Source organism: Strix uralensis, chromosome 2, assembly GCF_047716275.1.
Source record: "Strix uralensis isolate ZFMK-TIS-50842 chromosome 2, bStrUra1, whole genome shotgun sequence".
NCBI lineage: Eukaryota > Metazoa > Chordata > Aves > Strigiformes > Strigidae > Strix > Strix uralensis.
This window is the reverse complement of record NC_133973.1, coordinates 56,430,349-56,454,113: the sequence shown is the minus strand read 5'-3', so window position 1 is coordinate 56,454,113 and position 23,765 is coordinate 56,430,349. Positions and strand designations below refer to the sequence as shown.

Sequence of the window (23,765 nt, the reverse complement as noted above, 5' to 3'; positions counted from 1 at the left end):
CCGGGGGGTCCGGCCGGCTCCGTTTTGGCGTGCCGCCGGCGGTGACAGCCCGGCGGTGGCAGCGGGCCCGGTCCGGCCGCGCCGCCTGCCCGCAGCCCGGGGCGGCCGCGGCGGCGCCGCCGGCCCCAGCGCAGGTGCCGCCGGCCGGGCCGGCTCCCTGAGGGCGGTGCTCCGCAGGCCCGGGGCGGCCGTTTGCGCCCGCCGAGCGGGTGCCTGGGGGCGCTCGGGGCGCGGCCGAGCCGCCCGGCTCGGGGCAACAGGTTGTTGGGCGCCGTCGGCCCCGACCTGCTGCTTCGGGGCGCCCTGGCTCCCCGGTAAAACCCCGGCGCAGGCGTTGCGGGCGCTGGTACCTGGCCGGGGGACGCCGCTGCTGCCAGCGCAGCCCGAGACCCGGTGCTGGGCCCTTCCCTCCCTCCCTCCGGGCTCCAGGCGCAGAGGGACAGGGAGACTAAAACTCCGGGCTCTGAGGCTGAGTTTTCTCCGCTGCTGTTGCGCTCGCAAATTCAAGATAATTAGGGTAACCTTTTGTATCTCCCTCCTCCTTTAAACAAAAGGTCTTGTGGATAGTGACCGAATTCATGGGCCGAAGACGAGGGGGAAGGGGAGGCTCCCGGGTATATATGCACTTTCTGGTTTGTGGGGGTTTTTTTCCTCATTGCTTTTTTTTTTTTTGTATGTCCTTCTATACTCGCAGCTTTAATCTCAGTGTATTGGTCGTGAGTTGAAGAAATGATCACGTTTTCTAGAAAATGTTTTTCATCTGGTTGTGTTTTGACTTAAGGACCCCCATCCCCAGTAATTGTTGGGTTTTGCTGTTAAGACAGCTTTCTTGTTGCACAGTGAAAACACATTAAAATAGATCCATATGTAGTTGGAAAAAAATCCACATTAGCAAAGCACATTTTGCTCAAGATCTGTAGGAAAGATCTATATGCTTTGTCTACAAGTCCTGTGGCTTCTGCCTCTTCCCTTTTTAGAAGTGCACAGAGAGTGTCAAGAGGTCAACAAGCCCTGTTTTATTTACAGCAGAATTTCTTCTCATCTTATTTTTCAGTTGGTTTCATTGTGAGTTGTGTAGTTGTTCCCTTCTCCCACCCTTGAAACAACTGCATTATGGACTTTCCAAGCTAGGACTTTTGAAACCGTCATCTTCTAGGTCTCTTCCCTACTGCTGTTTCTCGAGAAACAACAGTCAGTGTCAGAAGATGTGTATGCTGAAAAATGACTGCACCTCTGTTGGCCTCTTACCAGTACCCTGAATTACAGAATGTCAAACCTGGGAGCATTTGAGGAAAGGAGAAAGGAGCTACTTACTATGTATGTACTAGCTATCAAGTGCCAAATCAAATAATTCCACCTTTCTGGTAACGGCTAATAAGTGCTACATCTAAAGAGTGATCAGTGATACATATTCATAATGTTACCTAGGTATTAAGTAATACGCTTAAGTATCTGTGGCATGACGATGTGGCTGTGGTATGTGGAGAGAAGAGGCTGGGGATGGGAACCTCGTAAACTGGGTCTGTTGCAAAGGAATAATGAAGTGGAACCACAGCCTTGATACCACCTGAAACCGTGCTGCTGTGTGGAAGAGAAATCTGGGTCCATTGGTGCTGACCTGGGAAAAAGAGGCAACCTGGATCCTTGGGTCTAAATTTTTGAGTGTATTTTAATTTGCTGTTGTTGGATGCAAGTGTATAGAACTAGTTTTGAAACTGGGGACTGCAGCTCATGTCCCCCATGGTCCCCAGGACTACAGTTCTATAGTTGCGAAATCTTCCTTTTGATTTGGCCCACCCATCTTGGTGTTGTTTTTTTGTTGTTGTTTTTTTTTTTTTCTGTGCTGCTTCTAGTGGTGGAAAGCTACTGGGAAGAATAATTTAATGCTGGGTGGTTAAAACAGTCCCTCCTTGAAGCAAGAGATGTAAAGTTTGTCTCTGCAGCTGAAGAGAGCCCTGAACTCGAGTTACCCCCTTACAGAGTGCACATGGGGATCACCAAGCTGCCACGGAAGAGGGGATGCTCCTTCACCTGCACCTCTCCCCTCCCTGTGGCGTGTGCCGTTCCTTCTCAGGTAGGCTGGTGGCTCATCAGCAGGAGATCCAAGAAAACCCATCCAAGAAAATCCTTCAGGATACCTGTGGAAAAACTCCTGGTTTTGTGGATTCAAACTGTGCTTAAATGTGAGCTGGATCTCTGTCTCGCTGTAGTCCAGGGCAGCTCTGGGGAAGTGAGGATGGATGATGCCAACTACCACTTTGTAAGGAGAGGAATGTGACAAGGTGTGAATGGAATCTCAGCAGCTATTTAAGGGGGATTCCTAAAATTCTGCCTGTCTGCTTTCTTACAGTTGTCTCAAAAGCAAGATCAGCCTTTGAAGGAAGTTGCACCTTTATGTAAATGCTGGGAAGTCTGTGGTGTAAATATTTACTGCTTTCCTTAGCATATATGGGACAACTATCATAACTGCCAGAAAAGTAGTACCAGAAGATACTGTAATTGAAAAACTAGTGAGCAAGTGTATGTTGTTCATTTTGCAGCACTTTCTGTGTAGTTTCTCTGGTTGTGTGGCTATTTCACTTGCTGACAGGAAAGGAAATTTCTTATTACAGATATCATAGGGAGAGTCCAGAGCAAGCAGAGCTGCAAACACTATTTGGGAATTTATTAGCTGGAGATCTAGTCACTTAAAACGAGAGTATCCTTTGATCCACCAAGCTACCAATAATCGCGGAGGGGAAGGCATGCTAAAGAGGAGAAAATGTGTCCAGCCTCAGCAGGGGGATAAGCGTGTGCTCAGCCACTGGAATGTCGGGAGGGAAAGCGCTTTCCCCAGGGAGAGGTCAGCCTGCAGTCACACTGCTGGTGCCCAGTACCGGGCCCTGGCATTGCGGGGTGGGCAGGCTTCCCAGTTTCGTGATAGTGTTTCTTTCTGTAACTGAAGCAAGACTTGGAGAAATAGTCCTGAACCAGGTAGGTAGAATATCAAGTTCACCTGCCAGGCACAAGCCTTTTTAGCTAGTTTGTTGGGTTTTGTTTTTTTCCCCTTGCCCTTTTTGTTGTTGCTGCAATAGGCACAGAGAAAAACGGTGCATGATACAGCTTGCTCGATCTTTAAACATAGCTGGTCTTCTAAAACTTGCCCCACCCACGTGCAAGCAGTGTTGCTAATATTTAAGAAAAAAGTCTTTTAGCATTGTTGTTGTGTTGCTTGTTATTTTTATAATGTCCCTTTAAAAAAATGCTTTAGATTTTTTCTGATCTCTGCATGTGTGCATGATAACATTCCAAAAAAAATTGCCCACAGGCAGCTTGTTCTTGCCTAATTTGACATCTTGAAGAAAGGACTTGCTTTTTATAGCAACATGTGTATTTCAACAGAAGATGAAATGACAACTTTGAGGACTTTAATTGGAAGTCTCACAAGCCTCAGTTTGTTTTTTCCTCTTTTTAAAGAAACAAAGAAGAAGGAGAGCTTACTGGAAATAAAATGAAAAGTTGAGGTTCTCAAGTGTGAATCTTGTGAAAATCTCCAATAGCTGCGTTATCTTGATTACTTTTACTTTAAAATGACTCTTATCTGAGATGCCCAACTTGTAGTGTCAGTCACAGCATTGATTGTGGGTGATGGATAGAAAGTCATTTCACTTCCTGTACTAACAGTATCTTTAGGAACTCTGAAGTTGTTCTGCAGTCAATGTTATCCTTATTACATTAATAAATATGAAAACATTATAGTCTGTGCATTTCAAGAAAGATTGATGTATCAAATAAATTCCTCTTTAGTATCAGCTTTACAAGGGCCTACAGCCATACCTCCTCAAGCTATGATCTCATTGCAAGCTAATCAAGGCTGGGCTTGGCTGGTATTTCAGCAAGATTTCCAAGTGAAACCTGGACTGTTGCAAGAAGTTTTGTTGTTGATTTAGTAGATGGGAGTTCTTGTCTCCTGAATCAGTGCCGAATTCATGCCCCAGCTGGAGGTGCTGTCTTTCAAGAAGAAGCAGTATCAGACAGACTCCAAACCTTTCTTTATTTCTCTTTATGCCATTGTGCTTTCCTGATGCGCTCCTGTCTATGGTTGGAATTGTAATTTGTTTAACCTAATAATTATTTCAATTGCGCAAAGGAATGCTTCTCTATTAATTGGTTGCAGGACTTCTCCATGTGACTTGTATCAATTTATTATTTCAGTAGTAAGCGATTACTGTTTTCATTAAGTAATTCTTCATCCTTTGGCCTTAAACATATAACTAAAAGCAATTATTTGCATTGCTATGCTGCAACAGTATTTAGAGGGGGGAAAAATGTTTAATGGTGCTGTATACAAATGAATAAAAAAAAAAGACATTTTCTTCCAGTTGTCTCTCTCAAGTTAGGTGTTTGAGGTGAGCTGCATTGCTCATAGACATTAGCAGTTCTTCTTAAATTTAGCTGTGAAGCTTGATGTCCAGAAAACCAGAATTTAATGGTAATCCTGGGAAATTACTGACCACTTCAATGTAAATGCAGTCATTTGTGTGAACAGCTGATTTATAAGTTATTAGGAGCCATTGTACTGTGGTTGAGAGAGAGTTCTAATCTAGGTCTCCACATCCTGACAAATTTAATTCACTTCCTTCAGTTCTAGAAAGATAATACATAATGAGTATTCATCTATTTTATTTTCTATTCATATTCTCTTGGTCGTCAAAGCCAAGCAAAATTACTGACCTGTATGGGCCATAATTTGAATGCGTATCTTAACCAGCAATTTTAAAAGAATGTATCGAATCACATTCTGTATTTCTTTTGAAACCTTTATTCAACTTCTTAACTTTTAGGAGGAGTTTATTGTTTGGGAAAGATTGGTTTGAGTTGGATCTTTGTACTGTTAAATTTGATTGTTGAGAAATTTTAGGAAATGTTTGTATATTAGAATGAATGTTTTAGGATTGAAATAGTATCATGTAGCTATTTGTCTTTTTTCCTTGTCAAATATGTTAAAAGTTGGGGCTTTTTCAGTGCTATAGAAACTGTTTTGAGTGGTGTTTACCTTTGTGTCCTGTTGTTGGATCCCAGGTCTATTATTGGAAGAGAGGAGTTGGTTTGTTTTGATGCAAGAAGATACTATTGCTTTTTACTTTGGCAAGCTGATTGATCACTTTGAGGTGATGCTCTCATTTTTAGCACTTTAATGGCTGTTGAATGAGCTCTTTATTATGACTGTTAATTTAGTGGCAGGATGGAGCCTACCATGCATGTGGTGTAAGTGGTCTGGCTGTGGAAGTCTGAAGCTTAAGACACGGGGGTTTTTTTGCAAGAGCATTAGCAGTTGTAATGCTACCAGTAATGGAAATTGCATTTTAAAGCTCTCTTGGATGTTGCTACATGTGATCTACAAAGCGTGTATGGAGTTGAAATGAAACGATGGGTTAAAAGGCTCGTGACTTGAGAAGTTTCAAGTCAGTTGAGTTACATGTTTAGAAGTCAACAGTGTGAGAGTGTGATTTAAGAAACCTGTGTGTGGGCTTGCAGTCCTGAAACTGCAGTTTACCTTTGTGCATTTCGCACTACATTTCAGGATAAAAATCCTCCTGAGGAGGAGTCAGAATAATGTGTTTAAAACCAGAACTAAGAAATTTCCTCACAACAAGCAAACTGTAAACTTTTGGAAATACTCGTTGCTTCCAAAGTGCTTGTTTTTCTCTCCTCTGCATTTCCCCCTTCCAGCTACTTAGGCAAAAACTGTCAAATCTATCTTGATTTTTTTAGTTTAAACCAAAATACAAACAAAACCATTAGTGTCTGTGGAGTCTGGCAGAGGAATTGGTGTGTTTTGTGGGAATGGCTACTGCAATAGGAGTTAGACAGTGGGATTGCCTATTTGAACGTTTATTAATGTAGTCTATTTAAAGGACAATTTAAAATTCTCTTGTTGTTAGGGTCTGTTGCTACTTTTCAGTATGAATTTTGGATGCTACCATAGGCATTAGCATAAAAATAAAAGACCAGCAAGAGACCTCTAGTTACTGCTTGCTATTGTCAGAGGATTGCCAGTAATGCCATTTATTACCTAGTTATCCATCATGCTTGTGTTTTTGTTTGTTTTTTTTTAAGAGGAGAAAACAGTGTGGGCTTATGTGGTATATATGCATACGCTACATATGCGTTATTCAGATTGTATATATTTTTTTCCTGCAGAACTTGATTCATTGTGTGTTTTCCTGCTTAATGAATATTTAAAATGTGGGAGTGTAGAAAGGACAATGTAAATGGGAGATGAAACCTGGTTGTGAATAGATTAGAGAAGACTACTGTTTAGTAGTAACCAAGCCAGTATTGCATCGCATGAGCTTTCTTCTTCCTGAAAAAAGCCATTTATGTTTAGTCTTCCTATGCATTTATAATCTATACAGAGAATACCTACCATGTATATGTATGTAGTTCTGTGGGTGACTTTATTACAGAAGTTTGAGACAGGTGCCAACCATTAAGCAGATTTTTTTACTTGCTGTACATTTGAGAGAGATGGTGCATGAAGAAGTTCCCAGAGAGGTAAAGTAAAAATTCGCACAGTTATATTGAGACTTCATCTGTTTAATCTATGCGAACTTGCTTTTCATTGGCTGTGTTTTGAGCCTATTTGATATAAGGTCATTTGCAGGTTGTTTAATATAAAGAAAAATATTGATGCCTCTCTGTAAAGCTTATGAAAGTCTTTCTGGGTTTTTGTTTCTGTGAGGTGTTTTTCTGGCTTATCTTTAAGATAAGAAACAAATTTGGAAGCTTTCTAATTCCACTTAGCACAATATTTTCAGTTTTCTTAAAGGTTATGCAATAGGTATGCTGTGCTATCCAGCCCCCTCCTCACCCCCTCAGAATATTATCGCCACTCTGCTGGTGAATTTTTAGGAGTTCTAATTTTTGTACTACTTGTAACTTCACAGATTATGGTCGTATACAAGCAAGATGGAATATAAGGTTTATGGAATGGGTAACTGAATGCTTTTGTTTAAATGCATTCATTCAGTGATAGGAAATGTCTACAAAGTTTTGAGCTGTAACCAGTGTTTAAATTCAACTTGATGTGCTTGTAGAATGTGTTTGTATCCTTCATATATGCTTTGCCAAGCAGCAGACTTCTGGTGGTGTTCACCCAGACTTAAGCTGGATGTTCAATAGAACTAGATATTTTTGGAAAGTGGTTTTTAGTGTTTAAATTAGACATGGTTCAAGTGCTCTGAATTGCTTTCTGAAGGTTTCTACCATTTGCTGTCAACTGTGTGAGAAGCTGAGGAAGCCCATGGTTCCTCGACAGATACCGAGATGCCTGCGTAGGTGTCTGTAGTAAGAGGAAATACGCTCAAGCAAGATTATTGTCTGCTTATTTGCAATATGTGTGGCTGTACTAAAACTGTTGGAAAATTCTTTATTTCTCTGATTGTGCTTGCTTTGTTTCTGAACATCGCAAGAACGTAGCTTTTCAGTTTGATTTATCGAGCTAATCAAAGTCATAACCTACCAAAGATGATGACGTTTATGAAGTTAGGATAACTTCCCTTCTCTGTAAGTTAATATGGTATCAGTATTCAGTCTCTGATAATTTAATTCAGGGCATTCTTGGTAAACACAGGTCAGGTCATGAAGATAAGAGAATGGCTTCTGCAACATGATGAGTTATTGGGGGATCTTCTTAGTGGCCTTTGCATGTATCTGAGGGTCATTGTGGTATGCCGAATTTCCCAAGGCAAAATGAGCTGACTGTTCGGTAAATGCTTGAAATGCAGCAAATTGCTGCTTTGAGAAACTAAATAGCTTTTGTCAGATACTCAGTTCTTGGGTTACCTCTTATAAGTAGAAACAGATGGAGTAGAGGTGATAGAAAAGAGATGGTTATTCCAAAGTTGTTCTGAACCCCAATGAAACAACAAAATCAACTGGAAGTTTTAAACTGTTTAGGCAAAGGCACAGTAGCATTGGCACTGAGGGGAAGGTGTTACGTCCTGCGTCTCTGTACTTCTCCTGCCTCACCCCATATAGAAAGGAAGCCTTCCCCTCTGCCACCAGCTTGGCTCTCTCCCCCTTTAAATCTCTCTTTCCATTTCTAAATGATTAGAATCTTTGAAATATTTAAATTCTTCTATTTATCCACATCCATCAACTCTGATAGATGGGTTAGGAAATACGTTGTCATGTTTCTTAGGTACAGAGTTTCTAAAGAATTGTACTTAGTGAGGAGGTTTCTGAAAGATGTAGAGTGACCTGTTGTTCAAGGGTGGTACAAAGGGCAAAAAATAGTCTCAGTGACTGAAAGTTGGAAATAAGGAATATATGGGGACCTCTACTGCAGTGCTTGAGAGGCTGTATCCCTTTAGATAGCTAGTAACAGTGCAATTTCATACACTCTTGCAGTCATTTTTCTAGCTAAATGACCTTTTAGAAGGAAAATGGATCATGATCAAGGGTCCTCTCATTATTGTGATTGTAGGTGGCCTTATCAGATACTTCATTGCTCCAGCCTCTTAGCTGTTCTGTCAGTCATGCGTCTGAGATTCAGACAGTTTCTGTACTCACAGTAGTCTAGTCCTTTGCTGTGTGTTTGTGTCATCTACAACAACAGCGTGTTTAATGTTCTCGTAATAGGAGAGGGGCAGTTACCTCTGAGCAGTTTGGCAGAGATTTTAGGAATGCTCTTGCTGATGTGTGAGGTTGAATTCGGTTGGTTTTGTTGAAACTGTAGCATAAACTGATGAAACTAATGCAGAGCTTTCGTTAATGGAAATGCATGAACTTCATTCTAAGTTGTGCTTTTTCTTTTAAATGGAAAAAGATCCAAACTTGAAACAAAATCCAGAGCCTTTTAAAACGGCCAGACACTTTAATTTTAGATTAACAAGTTCTTCATCCTCAGTCCTTCTATTATATTCTCTCTGTAATGGACTTGCAGTCAAGTCTGAATAGCTGAAATGGGGAGAGATCTGTCAATGGGGAGCATGAGAGTACAATAAATTTGTTCAAAAGTGAAGCACAGGTACCCGCTGCTGTACTCGAAATTGCTGCTTCAGTACTTTTCCTCTTCAGTAAAACAGATGATTGTTCTCAAAATCCCTTCACAAAGCTATAAAACGAGATTATTTTGGATTTTTTCTGTCTCTTGAGAAAAAACATACTTTGTTACACACTTACTTTGAAAGCTTCCAATATAAACTATGAAACAAAGCAGTATCTCCCAGTTTTCCAAATATGTATAAACTATTAGGCATTCTTTAGGAAGTAAACCTCTGATTTGGTTCAGTGAATACTGTAAAAAGTTACTGTTGGGGGTTAACAATACTTTGTTTGGAAGCTGTGTCTTTTTCAGTAATATACTATAATATTTCAGGATAGTATCATAGAAACATGATTTCATGGTAAAGGAAGCGAAACGCTTCCTACACAGTATCAGTTAGTCATCACTGTTAATTTTCTTAAACAAATTAGATGCAAAAACAAGTTTGTGGGTGTCTAGCTGGCTGATACCTCATATAACGAATCTCCAACTCCTGATGAGTATTTGGATTCTGGATAATGAAATCATTACAGTATTGTAGAGGAAAGAAAGCAGTTTTATGAATACATATTTTGTTGATCCAGAAGAAAGGAGGATGTTAGATTTTCGTTAGAGACATTTGCAGTTCTCTCTTTTTTTTTTTTTTTATGAAATAGCAAAGCGTCCATTTCACAGTCATTCTTTTAAATAAAAGAAAGATGCAAAGATACTATGTTAACAGAAGGTAGTGTTTTGTTGGGTGTTTATATGTGGAAAGAATTTTAAGATGATAATGGGGAAAACTTGAAGCTTTATATATCTGTTAAATATAATTAACTTTTAAAATAGTTAAGATTTAAGAGAAATGTACACTTTAAAAATCAGTTTTTATATACAATTCGTAATCTTACATGACTATTTTGGTATTTCTAAATATAAAGGCTTCTGTAAAATTAAAAAGCAGTGTCTTGTTCTAAGGCTGGAAGATGTTCTATAAATACTGGATTGTCTTAAATGCACCTCTAATTCCATAATGTTATTTTTACTTTTCAGAAAGTTGGTAGGGCAAAACTTCAAAGCTCTGTAATTTTTTTACTCCTTTTAAACTATGTATTCTTAGTATGTGCAGGAACTTTTGTATTTCCTATTCTTCTTCCTTTTCTCTGTTTCATAAAAGGTAAAATGCAACAATTTGCTCCCCTTTTTATAAAAATTAAACTACAGTGATTTGCTAACAAAATAGATTTTTTTTTTTCTGCAGCCTTTACCTTCTGGGAACTTGATGTTTTTTCTGACTGCTGGGGGAGATTGCTATCGAGAGCAGGGAGGAGGGCTGTGCCTTTCCTGACACCTTGGAGACCTGAGGAGTTTCTGTGATTGCTTAATCTGATGTTAGGGAGGGGTGTAAAGCAAGTCTTCTGTTGAGCAACTGAATTTCTTCTGGCTGATTAAGGAAATCGTCATCTTAAAAAATATCATAGCTGTGACCTGTATGTCAAAGATGTAGGTGATTAAAATGTGCAGCTGGAGAGGCATGTGGCACTTTGGTGGTGGTTTAGTTCCACGCAGCCAGTGATGAGTCCAAGTTTGCAAAGCTTCAACACAGAATCCTGTGAGAAGCAAGGAACTGGAAATGTTAATGAATTGAAAATTGGGAGATATAGTAAATGAATCGCCTCTTTTGCCACAGGTTGCTTGCATACCTGTGCAGAGTTGTATGACATCTTTGCCTTTGTCTGGTGTTGAATAGGAGAAACAGTATTTCCCTACTTCATAGAAGTCTGTTTCTCGTGGAACAGACCTGACATAGAAGTGCTGAAATACAATGGTGACAAAGGCTTTATAGTCTTTCTAGTAAAGCCCAGAACCCAAATATGGAAACCCTAGGAATACAGAGAGTTGTCTTAAAAGGCCATAGCTGTGCGATTCTGTCATGAGTAAATTCTTCTTCACAATAGAAAAAAATGCTTTGTGCTTGTGTATCCTCAGCGTTCATCATAAACAATGTACTGAAGTGTACAATTGGATCTCTTTCCAGAAAATTAAACCCACTACCTACCCAAAATGCACAGATGCTCACTGTGCCTCAGAAAAGTAGAAGAGATGAATGGTGTGAGACCAGCTGTTGACACCTGAGTGGGAGGGAAAAAAAAAACCCGTAATGTGAACTTCTTACATGAAGAGTCAACCAGACATTTGAATCTGTGAGATTTGAAACATTTGTTAGCAATAAGGCCTCATAAGAAAAAATGTTTTTGTAGCCAAAACACATGTCCTTGCTGACCATTTGATGACTGTGACCTACTTGCAGCTCCTTGATAGAACTATATACTGTCAGTGGCTTCAAGACCGATGGTGAACTTATGGTTCATCATTGCCTAAGATGATAACATAGGATATGACTTTCAGCAGAATGAAGGGATCATGTACATGTTTTCTTCTAACTGCAGACAAACTTAAAAATTTAGTTTCTTCATCTGCACATCACTAGCACTAATTGGAGGCTACTGTTTGCTCCAATATGTTGTGTCAATGATTGGTACAGTCGCCCCACATTTCAACATAAAGGTGTTGGGCTAGCATAGGCTCCATCTGAAATCCAGTGCTGCAAACAGTAGGTCTTTAGCAACCTAGTTTATTTTGTTGAAAGCTGACTGGGGAAGTGTTGCATGAGCAATTTAATTAGCTGATTAGAGGGAGTGGAGATGAGCAGCAGGGGAGTGGCAACATCGTGGTATACGGTCACACACCCCGCAGTGACTTACAGGCAGTAGTCCAGCTGACTTCCAGTGAAAATTAATTTGAAGTATAGAAATAATTGTAGAAAATAAGAGATAAGCATTTATGACTTCTGAATTTTCATTAATGAGCAGTCTGAATCCAGACCTGTACTCTTTCTTCATCTTGCGATTTTTCAAGAAAATGCATCCAGCCCTCTTCTGAGGAAAAAATGGACAAAACTGTTACTAAAACCAGGGTAAAATGAAAACGGTTTTCCTTGTTCTAATTTTTTGGTAGCAAAAATACTTCACATTTGAACATCTAGGAGAGCATGTTCACTAAATGAATGCTAAATTAAGTCATGACACATTATAACTAGGTCTGCATCTGTTACGGGCACCTCTTTGTCTAAAGGCTTGGAATTTTCTGGAATATTTGATGTATTTGTTGTTTGTTATGGCCAAGTTTTCTTCTCTTTTTGTTCTGGGAAAGTTTCTGTGAGGACTTTTTTGTGCAGCTTGTTTTGATATAAAATCAAAAATTGGTTGTATATCTTTTAATAACATATTACTAGGGATTATTACTTTTTTTAATGTTTTTGAACTTTGGACTGAAAAGTTTTCTTTTGAAATCTGATTTGTTTAACTTTTTTGCAGCAGTTCCAGTGCTAGTTTAACTACTTCTTGATCACTGGAAAGCTGCATCTGGATCTGGACTGTTACAAGACATTTCAAGGAAAATTCTTCATGTGTTTGACTCTGTAAGACCAGCTTTCACCTTCTGAAACACAGTTGCAGTGTCCTGAAAAGCAGCTCTCCTCCACCCCCCAAACCCAGTCTTTATGCACTGGACAGTAATTCTCGTTTGCAGTACATTGATGAGAGGAAGGAGAAAGCGTGTTGTTTGGCCATGAAATTTGGCATGTTTATCATGTGTGGTTGTAAGGAGTGTGGGCTAGGGTTGCATATATAACACTTACAGAAATCTTAAATCATTCTACAGAGTGATTTGCTCTGTAAATGTTATATTCTTGTAATAGGTTTTGTGTTTGTTTGCTTTTATTTATTTGTTTTTTTTTTTTTCTTTAAGGAAGACAAAAGAAACATGGCATCCATGTAATTTTATCAACTGAACTGCAATTTTCCAAACTAACAGGAGCAATGATGGGTGGTTGTTTCCTGTGGGGGTCAACACTTGAAGTGGACTGGGGTACGTTGCCCACCAGGTTTAGGTTCTTCCTCTGCCAGAGGGGTGTTTGGATTCAAGAACTTGGCCTCCAGGCTCTGAAGGGAGCGTGTTGTAGTTGCCTCTTCTTTCCAGAGCTTGGTCCCAGCCTTTTCTGAATTTCCTTTAACCTGTTCCAGTTTTACCTCTTTCTTACCTGGAAGTCTTTATCTCTTATCATTCTCCTCATCTGAGTGGTTTCAGATTCAATTCCACAGACAAAATCTTTCTTTGCCAGTTTCTCTCACTCTGCTATTTCTATCCCTAGCTCCAAATCTTGTTTCACCTTTTTCAGCCACGTGTAGTTTGGATTACATGGCCTCCTTCCCTTTTCCTTGGCACTTGTGTGCTTAAAGCCCCAAGCCTACAAAATATTTAGCATGGAGGATCTCCTTACAGGACTTGCAGTTGATTGAGACTTCTAATAGCTGGATGCTTTCAAAGGTGTTTACCTCAAACAACATAAGGCGTATATGCACGTAGACAACCATGTGCGCATCCTGAATGCTTTTTCTGAAGCAGGGATCACTAGAGTGTTTCAAATTACGTTGCCAGTTTTGCTTTTTAACATAAGCATTTATTTATTCATTTTATTTCTTCATTTGTTTCTTGGAACTGGATGAACCATTTCAGTTTAAATTTAAGAAAATTGAAGGTTTGAGGCCACCATGCACAATGGGAGGTTTCTGTCTAAGTAATTGAAGTATGGCAAATTTATCAACCGCTGAAAGAAAATATGATCTCATGGTGGAAATCACTGAACACCTTTGATTAGTGAAGTAGCTAATAGCACTTGTGGTTACTTACCAACTTAAGAGTAAGATGAGGACATAAGATGACTCTTATTAAACCGTGGCTTAGATACTACTTTATTAGAAAGGTGTAATATGGAAATAAGAGCAACAAAAAGATGTCTGCACTTGTTTGTACTGAAATTTATGGTACAATGAAGAGGAGGTCGAGAGCTTGCAGGAAGAACAGTGATTCTTATGTTTTTGTAGTTGTATTTGAAGTTAATCGGTCTGCTTTTTTAATTCAAAGCCAGAGTACACATAACAGACTGTGACCTTAAAAAGTATCCTGTGAATAGTGGTACGCAACAGAGCACGTTGGTTTTTTTCCTACCTCTGTGACTCATGCAGCTAAGACGTCTCATCTAGCTTTAGTTTTGAAAAGAAGAGTGTCTAGCAAGGTTAGTGGATGTTTTGTAGTGTTTGATGATAGTTGTCCAGGTGATGATTAAATTGTAGCAAAGCACCAGAAGAATGTGTCTCCTTTCTGAGAGATTCTGAGAGTTATTTCCCTTTCTGATTAGGCTGTGAGTTGAGGCAGAAGGAGAATGATGTAGTAGTTACGCATTTTAAAAAGCAGATCTAGCTTTAATGCACAGTGGCAGAAAAGGAATTTTCCATTCTTGTTCACATATTATTCAAAGCTTGCAGTTTTGGAAGGAAAGCAGGAACACCTTATGACCTCCAGTGTATTCCAGAGTTTTGTTTTTGAGGTTTAAACAAAAGGAAAAAAGTGACAGTTTCAAATGCATTTTGTTCTTACCTGATTTATGTTCACAGATCCGTTTCCTGAACTGACCAAATTCTGATGATGGATGCCAGTTTCTTCAAGGGTTTCAAGGTTATATAATTAAAATTAAATCTCAAAGTTCATAAGCTTTAGTTACTGAATGCTGGACCTCAGTCTCAAAGCACTGGAAAAAAGACCCAAACAAACCTGTAAGCTGTATCTCTGCTACAGCCCTTCTTGATGTAATGCAGTGCAAGCTATGCACGTGGGATGGGGACTCTCTTAAAGGCAAGAAGAGCCTAGAAGTTTAAGATGCAGTGCCATCACAAAAAAGAGAGAGCGTGGTCTTGGGTGTTACAAACAAGGGTGCAGTCACCATAAATAGGTGGGTTTTTTAATCTGGTGCTTGACAGTTGACACAGGCTTCCAGTTTATTAAGAGGATGTTGAGGATTGAGTAAGGTGCTGGAAAGCAGTATAATAGTTACATAAAAACTGACAAAATGTATTTTACTCAAGGAAATTGAAACACGGACTAAAATTCAATAGACTTTTAATCTAACAAACATGAAAACTTGCCATGTTTGAAATAATAGTAATAGTTTCTAATATTAAGAGCAAAGTTCCAAGGCGTACTGCTTAATGTTTTCTGTTGCTTTGGTGTGTATTTCTTGAAAGATACTTGCTTAATGTTAAACAAATTATTTGGCTCAGTATCAATGTACCTGGAGGAAAGCAGATCAGAAATAAAGTTGGATTGTGAACTGATAGACACTTCTACTATTTTATCCATTCACAGGTTTTTAGCTTCTGAAGAAACTGAAATGAACATTGGGATTCCAAACCAAAAAACTTTGAGCTGTATGATGGCAGAGTAAATGCTAGCAAATTGTAGGATCTGTAATCTATAGAGCTGTTAATTAGTCACAGAGGAACTGAACACTGAAACTTTTGACTGATACCATTCAGGTTAAGTGCAGGAAGAAATAGGTTTTGTTTTGTATTGCATTGTGTTTGCAGGATACTCAAATGAAAATATGTTGCTTTGTTGGTAGTTAAACACAGCTTTGAATCCCTTTTTTCCACGATCATAAGATTGTTTATATAAGATATGAGATTAGGTCTTACTCTGAAATAGTACAGTATTTTCATTTATCAGTTAAACTCCAGATGACTTTTGAGATTAGAGTGGATAGTGTTGTAATTTCTTCAGTCATTTCTTATATTTTATTCCTGTTTTCTTTTTCAAAGGACAATTTCTTCAGTAGTTCTGGAAAAATCACTGAGATTACTTAGATACAAGTTATAATTTAATGATTCTACTTAATGTCCTATCTCTATATAATCTTTCTGTATTTTGTATTATTTCCTGCTCTTGTCAGTGATTTTTAACCTTATGTTTAGTGTTCTGTTAGTGTTTGGAGGTAAAGTTTTCTTTGTAGGTTTTTCTCTGAGGTGTAGAAAATTCTTAAATCTGCCTATTCTCTTTTCAGAGGGCCCATCTTCGCAGTGAAAATAAGCTCCTTAAAATATTTAGGGTTGAAAACGAAATTGTATTTCTTAATTTGGCTTCCTTAGTTTTCTCATTACTTGTACAGTGGTTTTAATTCCTTCTCATAGTTTGACTTGTTATCCCTAATGATGTGTAAATATCTGAATCATAACCTGTTTTTAATGAAAACAAAAGATAATGTGCTGTACACTAGATAGGAACATGTTGGAAGTTCTCTGGTATTAAGGTATAAGAGACCTCAGTCACAATTTCTTCCAAGATATTCCCCATGTCAATGGAGGCCTATAGTTTTGTGAAGTTCTTTTGGTGCACATCCACTTGTTCATATTTGTCAGGCATTTAATTTCTGATTTTGAGTTCTTGTTATTTCCAGATCCTAGAAAATAAGCTATGTAATAAGGAGTCAAACAAAATCTCTCTTTGTCTGTCTGAAAAATCTTTGTCAGCCACAGGATTTTTCCTGTGCCATTATTACTGATTTATCTGGTTGTGTTCCTTGGAAAAAGTTGGAAATACTCGTTGCATATTGAGAACAATAGAACAGTGTATGTAAGAATGAGCTTGTATGGGTTGAATTGCTGCCAGCTTTTTTTCACCTGTAGAGCAGCTTCATCTTACTCCTTGAAGCGTGTTGGCAGACAGTTCAACTAAGGTACTGCAAGTAGTGACATGGCAGTAGAAAAAGTATTTGAAGCAGACAATATCAATGCAATAATATACTGGGTATTGCTCAAAGGTAAGCTAAGCAAACACTGCTTTAGGGGATTGTATAGTACAAGCAGACCATCTTTTTTTTTTTTTTTTTTTTTAAAAAAATAGATCTGGTTCTTCTGGTTCATGTGCACTTAATGTCAAATATTGTCTGTCTTTTCTGCCAGCAGTATATATTCTGAGTGAAAATACCTCCAGAGCCCTCTACCAGTTAATATTGATGGACAGAGTAACCACTTTTGTAAGACTGGATAGCTACTATCACTTCAGCAAAATGGACATATATGTGTGGGAGAAATCTGTGACGTGGTACCATTGATTATTCTGCAAGTGTTGATCCACCTTTGGGACTTGCATTGAAGATGGTAATGGTATAAGCGTCAGACTTGATTATGGATATGAACCCTTGTGCAACTACTTGAAGCTTTTTGTGACTAGTGACTATATCTGCTAGTGGTGGCTCCTCATTTTCCAAAGAAATGCCAAGTACATAAGTAAGCATAAGGCATGGTGTTCTGAGATGGTGATCTAGCAAGAAAAGGTGTGGACACACCACATGTTCTCTGGTGATGTGAAATTTACTTCCCTTTAGCAAAACAAGATGTAGCCCCTCTGCTCTTATGGATAGCACATGCAGATCATAAAATAAACAGAAGGATTGAAGTGTAAGGTTGTCCAGTTTGACTTGGTTTAAGCAGTATACTCTATAGGCTTCACAATGCAAATTAAACAAGAAGTGCTTGAAGAAAATGTTGAAGTGCTTTTTTCCCTTAATACATGTTTTGAAGATGGAAGTGTAAATTTCTTCAACTTGAGTCTGAGCTGTACTGCTGGCATCGGTGACAAGAAAGTCAGTTTGTTCTGCTGAATCCTCTCAGATTCTTCTCTGAGAGGAATCTGCTTGTCTGCCAGACCAACAATGTGTTGGAAGCTACCTGAAGCAACAGCGAACTTTCTGAAATTTTACAAATATGTAACTCCTTGAAGGTGAAAACATGTGCTCTTGTATTGGAAATGCTCAGCCACACAGCTGTGGGATTTGGTATGCCATGCTTAAAGACAATCCCATGATTTGCTTGGGGGTGGAGACCTGAGAGAGTGTGTAGCAGCACTAGAGGTAAATAACCACAGATTGCTGCTATTGTGATCTGACATATCTTTGTGGCTGTATCAGTTTTGTGCTCACCTCACAAGAAAAACTCCCAAAGGGAGCCAGAGTCATACTGATGTTATGGTCACTCTGTCATAACCTGGCGAGAGTCAGCTTTGTGACCCCTTGCGTGTGAGAGATGTATCAAGGCATAGTTTCTGGTTGCTTTGTAGTTTCAGAGGGAAAGATCTGCAGGAAATAAATGTGGCTAATACATTTGCAAATGTGATGAGCTCTTAATATGCAGGTCATGAACCATAATGAAGTATTGGGCATCCCCACAGATGAGGAAAACATCTCGGTCTTGCCAATCAAAGATTTCCATCAAGGGCTAGACATGCTTTTTCCTAATTTGCCAAGTCTCTGTATAATGACTGTTGCAGGAACATTTCTGTGTATTCTCAGAGAGAAGCTTCTAATTTGCTTCACATTTTCAATTTCATACATTTAGAGATAACCAGTATTTTCAGTGCTAAAAGAGCATACCTTGCTGGTTCACGGAGGAAAAAATAGTGATGGAGTAGCTCTGGAAAACCTGGGAGACCAGTAATTTCAATTGAAGTTATGTTTCCTAGGAAGATTCCTGTTCATTTTATTTTAGTGTGCATTTATGGAGTCACTGCAAGTGAGAAGAAAACTTATGCGAACTATTTTTATTTAGTTGTAAATTCATGTGACTGAACTAATTTTGTTTAGTCACAACTTGGCCATGGTATTCTGAGCTTTTGTAAAAACTGAGTATTTGTCAGTTTTATTTAGGGATTGGAGTTGTGATTTGCTCATGAAGCTTTGAAATTCTCAGCTGAAGTTCTTTTATTTCATAAATCATAATGGTTGGCACTAGTGAGTCTATTGGTGATGAGCCTCTGTCAGTGTTCAGTGACAGAATAGTGATTCATCTACTGTCCAGTCCAAACCAGAGAGCCTGATAAGCTAGCTGTGCTTTCAAGTCAGTAACATTTCCTTTTTATAATTAGCAATACAGATTTGTATCAGCCCATTGCATTTTTCAGAAGCTTCTGTTTGGCATTTAAGTACGCTCAAAATAGTCTTACTGCACCACATGCAGTGTTGCTGTGTATCTTATAGGCTACATGGTACCGTACAGTTTAAGGATTTTTATAGAATAAGTACATGCCTTTATTTCTTTTCCTTTATCACTGGATGCATTTGTCCTTGTCTCCAGAGGGAGAGCTCTGTGTTTTGCAGCTCCTTTGTTGGAGGTGGCCATCCTATAAATATGTTTTATGGATGTAGTCTTGCAGTGCTGTTTCTGAAAACCTGTTTACTCTTGCAAACAACATCTGCTACTCCTGACTATCACAATATTGCTTAGAGACATTTTGACCTGGCACCTCTTTTCTAAAAATGCCTTGTAATTGTTTACAGTATTCTTTACTTTCAAATCAAAAAGGAAATGATTTTTTTATTAGTCTCAACTTGCTAACATTATGCATTTTATGGTGGCTGCTGTATAGCCAGTTTAATGTGCTCTTTGTGTTATGGATTGATTTCCTCCTTCCCCCCCTTGCCTTCCTCCTCAGCATTGTGAGACAGGGATATTGTGTGGGTAGACATGTCTGCTGTATCTAGGATCATGAGGAACAGCCATAGCGAGTGGGGACAAAGTCTACTGGATCTCATTTCCTGGTTTTGGAAGTAGCTGGGAGTTAATAATTGAGGAATGGTTCTAAGAAACAGGAGAAGTATACTGTGGTGTTTTTTTTAATGATTATTTCCCCTCTTTCCTTTTGATACAGTCTTTTAATAATCAGCAAGTTAAGGCTGAATCATTTGTGTTTAAAAGTCAATTGGTAAATTCATCGCAGGACTTACTTTTTATTTTTTTTAACCTCACTCTATTTTTGAACTTTTGCCTTCCTCATTGTCTACTAGCAATGTTTCATACCTACTTTTAAGAAAAAGGTGCTATTTTACACAGCTGTCTATCTGGCTTTATTGTGTTTCTGAAAAATAATGGGCTGTTTCCATTTTGTGGATTCATGATAGTATGTGTTACAGACTAATATATAATAGTATAGTTCTTCTTGCTACATCTTTTCTAAGCTCAAGTCTGTCCTGATTAAATTCTCCTTATGTAAACATTGGTCTGTATCTCTGATCGGTCTGTTCTCCCTTACATTTCTAAAATCTGCTGGATTCTTATTTGGATGGGATGACAAGAAGTACATGAAACTTTGAGTTTATGATAACGTAGGGGATTGATTGACACAGTAGCATCATGTGTGAGTGAGAAGCAAAAGCCATTCCCTTTCTAATAATTCCAGATATTTTATTTACTTGTCTGCTGTTGACCACTGAACTGTTTTCAGAGCATGGCCTAATATGGTGCAAGATCTCTGGCAAGCTCCCCAGTGCTTGCCTATGGGTCTGTGTTTATTGCTTGTGGGTGTGTGTGTGAGTTTTGTGTGTGTGTGTTGCCTTATCTACAGTGACTTTAAGCAATGCAATCTTTATTGTGTGGCTCTTCACAGCCACTGTAGCTTTGACTGATGCAGGTAGTCTTGCATCATCGGTAAACTTTGATTGTTCATCCTGTTGCAGATCACTTATGTAAAAAAACCCCAAACCTACAAAAAACAATGCAAACAAACAAAACACCCAACCAACACACTCCCCCAAACAAACAAACAAAGCCCCAAAACCAAAAAAACTGAACGGCACTGGACATAACGTAGATGCCAGTGAGATGCTTTTGGTATCCTCTCTGTACCGTGAAACTGACCTTTTTATATCTATCCCTTGTTTTCTCCTAACTGGGCTTTTAGAGAGGAATTTTTTTAATCCTATGACAGCATAGTTTCTTTAACAAGTTTTGGTAAGAAACACTCTTAAAAAATATAAGAAACACTTGGGGGGGGGATACATAAAATAAATGGTGTATTGCTTGGGTAACTCTTCATGTTTTGAGTCCTTCAAAGAATTTTAACTCAACTGTGAGACAGAAGCCTGCAGAAATCATGCTGTTGCTGTCTGCTGTGTGTTACTAATGCCGCTTCTTCCCTAGAAGTAGAAACTGTAGTACTCGTGTACTTACATGAATTTCTCAGAACTGTTGTGGAGCCACTTTCATATATTGCCTTAATTTTATGAGGTAGCAAGGTTGTGTTAAATGAGAGGTTATACTCTGCAGTATGATTTGCTTTAAAACATAGTCTGGTCTTGATTTGTTGAAGGTTGTTGTGGGGTGGTTTTTTTTTCTTCCTCTTGCTGATGCTTCAGTTTGTGACTGTTCTACTGATTCTTCCTTTTGTAAGAAATTACTCTGGTATGTGGGAACTCCTAGGATTTTCTCTGAAACTTTTTTTTCTTGAAAATTTTACAGCATGCTTCTCTTAATTGTTAGTGGCAATGCAAAATCTTGCTGGGTGTGTGTATTATATACAGATTGTTACTTAGGATCTGCAGAGTTTGTGACTGCAGCTCCAAATTACCGATTTTGGCTTCCCAGATCAAATACTGAGGCTCCTTTCTCGATCTCCAAAAGTTTCTAGTTTGGTTCTTGGCATTCATTTGAATAGCAGCATTGTGATTTTAAGTGAGCAGGAAAGGCTGTATGCAAAATAAAGCTGTATGGTCCTCTTGTCCTTTAGAGAATGACTTGAAATAAAACGTGATTTGCAGTGTGAGTGATGTGCTTGATCTCATAGACACCTGGTCAAAAGCAGTTTTAACAAGCAGCTGTATTTTTTTATTCCATAAGTGCTTCTATAGCTTGTTTATAAGACAAGAACCCGATCCTGTTTTCTGGTCAGGGATAATTAACAGCAAAATTTGAACATGATTTCCTTTGTGGGGTTGTGTTTTTGTGTAGTCTTGCATAATAACAATCCATAGCCTAGTTATTTATAATAAATTATTAAGCATTCTTTAAATTATTGCTTAATCAGATAATTGGCCCTGTCTTCTTTCTAGGAGGCAGCTGTTTCTCAGTAAGACAGTCCTAACTGTTGGACTCCCATCCAGCCAGTCCTGTCCTGGATTTGTTGGACAGTCCTGACTCACTGATCTTAAAAGCTTTTTTCAGATCGTCTTCTGACTCGGAGGCTTGACATCTGAGGATGGCTGGGCCCAGAACCACTTGCATACATTAATAATGCTTTCTGTAGTTTTTCAGTATGTTCTTTTTCTGTCCGTGGTGTAGCATTACCTGGCTATATTTGTTTCCTTCCATTTCTCTAAGTGCTTAGACAACATAATTCACTTATCCGGCATTGTCCACATACAGACATCATTTGCTTTTCTCAGGCTCTAGGAAGCTGTGCACCTTTTGTTCTGCATTAAAACCAATAGTTACAATGTTGCTTCCCTTATTTCAAGAAGAGTTCTGAGCTGTGAGTGAGCTTTCTGAAATGACAAGTCTTTGGATAATTGGGGTTTTTTTCAAGGTAATTTGTGCCAAAATTGAAATTATTGGAAAATAAGGGCATCTAAGGTTATGTTGTGAACTAGATTTTACACAAGGGCCTGGATCCTGCTTCAGGATTTGTTCAAAGAAAACGCTTCTCTCTTTGAATCTCGTTTTGGCAAAAGAAACTTCAATGTAAGATTCAGGCTTCCTTTTGTAATCTTCCTTTCCTGTTATTTTGTCACGCCCTTGTTCACTTCCAACTGTATGAACTCAACTATGCTTTTACTTAAGAGAAAATATCGTTGCTCCTGATATACTGTGTGGGCTGGCTGATTGGAAAATACAGCAGTCTCACTTCTTAGATGAGCTGTGGGTTTGATTTACTGTAAATGGGCTAATTAACCATACGATGCCATACTGCTCGTGTGTGCAAGGAAGATATGTAGCATTTAGCCTGAGTTGCTTACAGTTTTCTATTTCTGGCCATTGATTTGTTGTAGTTTATATATAAGGAGATAATATCATTATGACAAAACTTGAAATAAGATGTAGAGAAATAGGCAAGACAAACTATTTTGTGAGCTGCTCAGTTTGTGCTCAGCATTTCTAGATCTTTTTCAAGTACAGAACAAAAATCTGTGCTAGTATTTTGTTATTAAATAACTGAGAAGAGATTTGTGATCTGTGCTTACAGTTGTTCTGGAGAGTCTTAAAGAAAGGATCTATGTTTTTTAACCCTTTCACACAGAAAGACTTAGCAAGCTCAGTATTTCAGTACTTTCAAAGAATAGAACAGTAGTCTGTATTACTACAATTGAGGGTAAATTAGGCTATCTTAAGGGTGTCATTGGAAAAACAGTATCTTTTGATATTTGATTTTTTTTTTCCTATTTGCATGACAAAAGAAGCTTTTTCAAGAATTTTGTAGTTGCTGGACCCTCTCTCTTCTGTAACTGACACAAGCCATAAGATTCTCATACTAGCAAAATTTGCATATCAATCTGTTCAGTACAAGACATAAGTCTGTCCTCCAGCCTTATCACTCTACCATTTTGTACCATCTGTAGACAATTAAAAAAACAAGGTAAGAAAATATTGTTTGCTTTTTGCTCTATGTAAATAAATGGAAGTGAGCATAATAGCAGCCAAAGGAAACATTCCTCTGTGATTGCAGCAAGGTTTGTCCAAAATAATAGACCCTGTATTTTGTAAATGTTTGGTTTGTGTCTGATGTTTAACATTTTAGGCTCTTTAATGTATTTGGGTGCATACCAGGCTAAGTGTAAAATTTCAAAATCCATTGGTGGAAGTCATCTAAGACGGGACCACCTGCTGTGTTTGCTCTGCTGTTTCAATTGCTCTATTACACAGTTTCTTCCGTTGCAAGTTGAGGAAAATGGAGGAGGCCAATTGGTTAAAGTATTACTTGGCATTAAGTGCTTATGCTGGTTCTCACTTCCCTGGTTTGGGAACAAAAGGCTTTTTGCAAATGACTTGTAAATCTTCTGGATCCACAGAATGATGGATCCATCTTTATGTGAATC

General features: G+C 38.6%; 1 protein-coding gene across 4 annotated transcripts in view; it reads left to right on the top strand.

Moving 5' to 3' along the window:
* Nucleotides 1-23,765, top strand: part of SHROOM2 (shroom family member 2) — a 132,494-nt gene that overhangs the window by 249 nt on the left and 108,480 nt on the right. The gene's annotated exons all lie outside the window — the stretch shown is intronic.